The sequence below is a fragment of the Ammospiza caudacuta genome, chromosome 3, assembly GCF_027887145.1.
Source record: "Ammospiza caudacuta isolate bAmmCau1 chromosome 3, bAmmCau1.pri, whole genome shotgun sequence".
NCBI classification, from domain to species: Eukaryota; Metazoa; Chordata; class Aves; order Passeriformes; family Passerellidae; genus Ammospiza; species Ammospiza caudacuta.
In genome coordinates, this window is record NC_080595.1 from 106,748,533 (window position 1) to 106,754,959 (window position 6,427).

Here is a 6,427-nt window from a genome sequence, read left to right on the forward strand (position 1 = left end):
TCTGAGAGAAATTTGCTGAAATTCAGTAAATAAGCTATGAGGCTATATAAACTTCCAACTTACCAAGCTAAAAAATTTGGGGGGTTGAAAATATTGTGTATGAGAGGTATTACAAATGAACTCTTCAGAGCAACAACTGCTATCAATATTTGATAATATAAGTAGGTTTTTAAGTATCAAATTTGCTCTAATAGCAAAACGAAAATTTTGATGGTTGTCATAATTTTAAGATGTCTGCTTGAAACATGTATCATTTGATTTTACTACTTCTTTCTCTCAGCTCAGACGAATTTCTGATTGCCATATATATTCATATGTACAAGGTTGGTTTAATGGCATAAATATATGGGTATACTTTAATACCAAATGACAGCAAATCAGCTTGGATTTTCAGGTCAAAGTGCTGCAAATCACACCTGCTACTGGAAAAAAAAAAGAAAAAAGTTAAACTGGAAAGACTTCTGCTTGTGAGATGAATAAGACCCTGGTCAAGCAAAGTGGTTAATCAAGTAACTGAGATTAAATTTGCAGACAAAAAAGTTGCTGCAGTAAGGAAATGAGAGATAAATTATAAATATTTAGCAAAAGACAGTGGGACTTATTACAGGCTGGAATAGAAACACAAAAGGCTATAAGAGTAATTAATTAAATTTATAGAACTCAAAACCCCATGAAAAAGTTATAGAATCACTTCTGCTCTGCCTATGGTTTCAAAAGCTGTATTCTGATCCAGCTAGCTTTCAATATACTGTGAATCACCTAAACTCACCAGCATTTTAGTATGCAGCAAGATAAGCTTACCTTGAACATTAATGCAATACAAGGAAACTGAGTCTTCAAAAAACAAACTTCTGATGTGCATGTAATATAAGTAGTATCTTATCATTTTGAAGGCAAGTTTCTTTAGCTTTTAGTCTGTCCTACAGGACATCATAACATTTTGTTTTCAGGAGGACTGTGAAATTCTCAGTGACTGAACATACCACTGGTTTGGCTGAATAACCTGATTCCCTCAGTGCTGGAATTTGAAAGTCCTTTGCATTAACCTCAATGAGAGGTGAATGTGTACAACCATCCCTCACTTCAGATTGTGAGCACTGTTGTATGTGTTAGAAGACCTTGGGTGGATTCAGACTGGTTCCTTGGCAGCAAATTCAGCTAAGTCCTTATAGTAATAACAAGCAAGAATATATAAGATATATGAAGTGTGAAATATTGGTCAGTGTATACACAGGAAAATTTTGCAATATACTCTGAATTTTAATCCTGTAAATAATGTCTTTACCTCTGTAAGCACAAGATCCAGCCAGCATGGCTAATCTTAGGCTGAATTTTAAGAAATGGGAAAGTCTTTTGATGGAACTGGAAGGAGTGAAGAGTGTTGTTCTCTTCACAAGAAGAAAAGGTCCACACAAGGCTTGTATATATATCATTCAGAAAACATTGCTAAAATTGCTTCAAAGATTAATAAAACAGGAGAGAAATCTAATTCAGAATTATGCATAAGAATCACTACCAAGTCCTAAAAAATATACATGAGCCTAATGCCTCACTGGCATTCTTGAAGAGTAAGTGCTGGAACAAAATTGAGCCAATTTATTATGAAGATTTTAAGGTGATCTGCAAGTATCAGGTCTTAAGCAGTTCTGGATGGAAACATCTTTGCTGACAGAAGATGAAGCAATTTTGGGCATGTTCAGCCTATGTAGTAAATTATGTGAAGCAATGGATACAAAACATCTGTGCTCAATGCATGCACAAAGGCTGCCTACCTAGACCTAGACACTTAACTCACCTAAGGCTGCTCCCAGTCTCTATCTGACATTCAGCTTTGTGAGGTCTGTGCTTCTTTTGTGATCTACTCTACATGGGCAGCAAGAACAGACACTCAAATAACAAATCACTGTGAAAGAAAAGGAGCAAACTTAGGGAAGGGACTAGACAAAATAGGTATTGTGCTTTGGTACCGCTGGCAAAAGAAGATAATTACCTAAAAAAAGTGAACTAGAAGTTGGGAAATCACACCAGTCCCAACTGTTTTCTCAAGAAATTTCTTTCAGACATTTCATTTCTTTTGTTTGCTAGCCCACAACAATCTTGAGTTGCAGTTAGTGAAGACAGAGGGTGATCACCGTTCTTTGTTTTACAGTGGCTTGCCTTGGATGTTTTTAGGCTCTCTGTCATGCACTGAGCTATCAACACTACTGCTTTTCTCAGTGTGGAAAATAAGACCCAAACCAGATAAAATACTAACAGAACATGCGTTGCTACCCCACTGAATGTGGACAGGTATAAGACAAAACTGGCAGCAGATCCTTCTGAAGCAGTTTTCCTTTAATTTCATAGACAATGGCCACAGCAGATCTTGCTTAGTATGAGATCCCCATTCCTTAGTGAATCCTGTTGCCAGTTTCTTTGAGTGCCTCATTCCATGTGTCTATAGCACAGTGAGCAAGCAGCCTGAGTGAGACATCTGGCAACATATTTGTCTTTTAAGAAACAGATCAAATAAAATGAAAGTTGGACTGAGAGAGCATCAATGTGGGGCTTTGTAGAGTTCATGCAGACTGAGCAAGACATGGGGAATGGACACCACTGAACACAATAAGGGACTACTTGCTCTCTCTGGACACTCATTGTTTTGTTCTCAAAAAAAAACACAGGCTTTAAAAAAACACATAATTTTCTGCTGTCTCTAAACAAGCAGTTAAGTAACCAATAACTTCTCTTTTTTATTCAAGAATGGGACTCCTGTTAGCCTTGCATTATCTTTTTTATTAGATGCAGAATAACATTCAGGAGAAGAGAAAGGTTTGTCAGTAAGATAATTCTATTTCTTATCTAGATTCAAGGATCTTCATTCTTATCTTATTTGATTTATAAGTCCTCATGCAGCAACACCTTCTGGACACAATACAAAAAAGCATTAAGGATATGCAGATGACAATGAGACTTAAGTGTGTGCTTAATTTTAAGAGCATCTTAAATGCTTTAATGCACTGGGGCTCCAGAGAATATGTTTTCATTGCCTTTAGGAATTGTGCCAAAGTGTGCACTCTATAGACATCAGAGACCAACTTGTGCAGCCTCTTTTGCATCATGCCTCTTTCTCATCATTAAGAGAGTAAAGACTGGCTGAGTACAAAGTGAATAGTCCACAATTAAAGCCTTGGATTCGTTCTGATTTGGTGTCTAACCAATAAATCTTGGCCCAGCTCTTCTCCTCCTCCACCTCCTCAGGCCATCCCCTGAGCACAGCACCTCAGCTTACAGCCTGCCCGTGCTGTGCAGGGTCACTGAATTTCCATGTGACATGAGGGAGCCAGAGTGGCTGAGCATGCTGAGATAGTATTTCAAGGCCTGTCCAAGGATGAAAGCATAAAACCTGGTCATGTCCTGAAATCTGGACTCACTGTGCCCTACAGAGAGTCAGTCTCAGCCACACCTGGTTTTCCTCTGAGGAAAGTATTTGGTTCACTCTAGGTGAGACTGTGAGTAATCACTGTGTGTGCTAAGTGGGAACAAGAGGTGTCTCTGTGTAGGCTTCTGACCTATTTAAACCTAGCAGTGAAAATTTAAGAAATACTCAAGTGTTTCCTTGGTCAAAACTAGTGAGTTATTGAGAACAGAGTCCGGGGGAAGTATTTGTATACCCACCTACCAGCTGGCGGGCTTTTTCATTAATTTTGGCTGACAGTTCTCTTTTAGCATTTTTGTTTTTATTAGAAGTGATTTTAAAATGTTAGGAATCAATCAATATGATTCATACAAGATACCTATTTCACCTTTATCTTTTGCTTCTTGCTTGGGCAAATCTTCTACCAGAGTTAGCAGGTGATTTGGGAGATTCCTATGCTAGTAACAAAGGATTGAGCCAAGGATGAAATGGCTTGGGTAGAATATTCATGGATATTTCCCTTCTAATTTTTGAATATGTAGTTAGTGCTATGGACAATTCTACATTCAGAAAATCAATGTAAAAAGCATACTGGTTAAAGATGCTCATAAAAGGTACAGAAATACCAATAACTTGATGAAATAAACCATGCAATGGCAATTTTAATTCATGGCACTGTTGCTACAGGGGGCTACAGATGATAAAATCATCAGCCTGTGAGAAATAACTTGGCCTAGAGACATCATCCAGCAGTTTTCGTACTGGAGGAAGTCATTTCATTACTCCATTGCAAATGTAATTAATTGCCAATGTTTAGTGTCACCAATTGAGCCTCTGTGCAGTAAATATCTGAGTTTTGCTCACGTGGCAGAGAGCCTCTCCCCCCCAGGTTAACAGCCTGAATTAGGAGTTGGTTGGCACAGGTCACTGCTGGCAGCCTCTAGCAGGTGGTTCTGTGGTCGCAGGTTTTGCATTGCTGCTTTCAGCCAAGGAGGGCAAAGAACAGAGCTGAGACTCGTCTGACACCCTCTGTGCATTTCATGGCACACTCACAGCGGGGCTTAAGACACTCTCTCTCCTGTAGCCTGTGCCCTGCCTGCCTATGAGAATGCAGAAAACTTTGCTGTTCCAAGAAATAAGAGAATTTTCATTTTTTTGAGGTGTGGTGCCAGTCTGTGCAAATGAATTATTGATGCTTGGGGGAACTTCTCATTAACATTCTTAAGTAACTAATTAGCAGGAAAACAATTTAATCCTTGCAAATTGGCAGCAAAAGCAGCTGATTGTTATTCTTTATCATGAATTAGTCCAGTGGAAAAGAGGATTTGATGAAACTTTATCCCCCTGGATTGATATAACCTAGTTGGATTCAGACATAGAAACATGTTTGATAGCAAAATTTGAAAGATATATGGTAAACCAACACATACATATAAAGTTGGGACAAATTTCCTACAGAACCTTGAAACTATAAATAAGCACTTTAGCAGTCACCAGACATAAAATGTTCCCATCAATCCATTTCTTTATAACATCATAAGAAAAGCCAGCCTGATATATATGCTATTTGGCAAATAAATTAATTACAAAACCTACATTTTCTTTGCTGCTTTGTAACACTCATACGAGCTGAGATTAAAAAGTTTGGAAAGTTAACTCCCTTGGTGTAATTTAATGTTTTAAAGAATCTGTTGACACACTGAAAAGAAGTGAGAAGCTTTTCCATCTATACAAAATCCTAATGTGCCAAACTGTTTCCAGTGAATGAACAACACAATTAAGTATACTGACTTTTTATTAGGATTTACAAAATCTATTAACGCACTGTAATTTTGCACTATTTTGTAAGAAAATTTAAAAAAAATGAAAAAATAGAAAAGGAACTGGAAAAAGAAACAGAAAAAAATCTAAAAATAGATGCCAAATGTATAGTTTGTAAAATACTATTTTTCTGATATAAGGTGTCATTACATTGTGAATCTAACTGTGTTATTGTAAACTGTGAAAAATGTGATGTTCTGTTGTGACACAGCCTGTGAAGGGCCATTTCTAACACAGATAGTTCACCTGGACTTGTTTATATGAAACATATTCATAAATCTGAGATCACTTTTATACTTATTTTTATTAGACTATTTTTCCACATTTGCAACACAACTGTTATTTTATATCAAACATTAATTTTGCTTTAAAATATTATTTGAATAGGTGGGTGAGTGTCTTAAATGTGCCAGAGATTCAAATCTGTAACAGAGATAATTCAGAAACTATTCTTTGCCAAACTGTAATGCTACTAAAATCAATGATGTTTTGTTGAAAAATGGGCACACTGTCAATAAACATAAGTTTCTAGTCCAATAACGATGACAATGTCACATTTTCTAGGATAAATGCCCGGTAGTTACGAGCTGCATTTCCCTGCTGTCTTTGTGTATGTTGAGGAAACGAAACCGTGTGCCATAGCTGAATGTCATAGATATTCAGTCACTTAAATAATGTGCCATGGATTTTACCTCTGAGGTACATTAATGAGGATTAAGAGGAATAAACAAGGTGTTTGTCCTGATTCAAACTCAGTTTCTGTGATGGGTCACATGGAAATGGGGTGGTTGTCGAGGCAGGACTGGGACAACCTCAGCGGGGAGAGTAAGTTCTGTGCACAGAAACATGTGGGGACTGCATTTGTTGTGTCAGTGCAAGATCAGGACCAAAGTCCCTTTCTTTTACATTTGAACTTGCACCCGTAACACTGAGTGAGATCTGATAGGAACCCTTTCTTCATGTTCCCAGGTAGTGATATTCCTTGTACTGACAACTTTTATGTGTTTTATATAGTATATATATATATATAAAATGAATAAATTCATGTGTAAGAAAGAGTAACCACGGCAAATTGAATCTTAATAAAAATAATAGAAACCATTCTTACCTGCAGGCACGTTCTAAGATGCCATGTTGAAAGATATTGTAAAAAGAATATTTTTTATTTATTAGTGATTGTATATTTTGCCCCATGATCTAGACATTTTA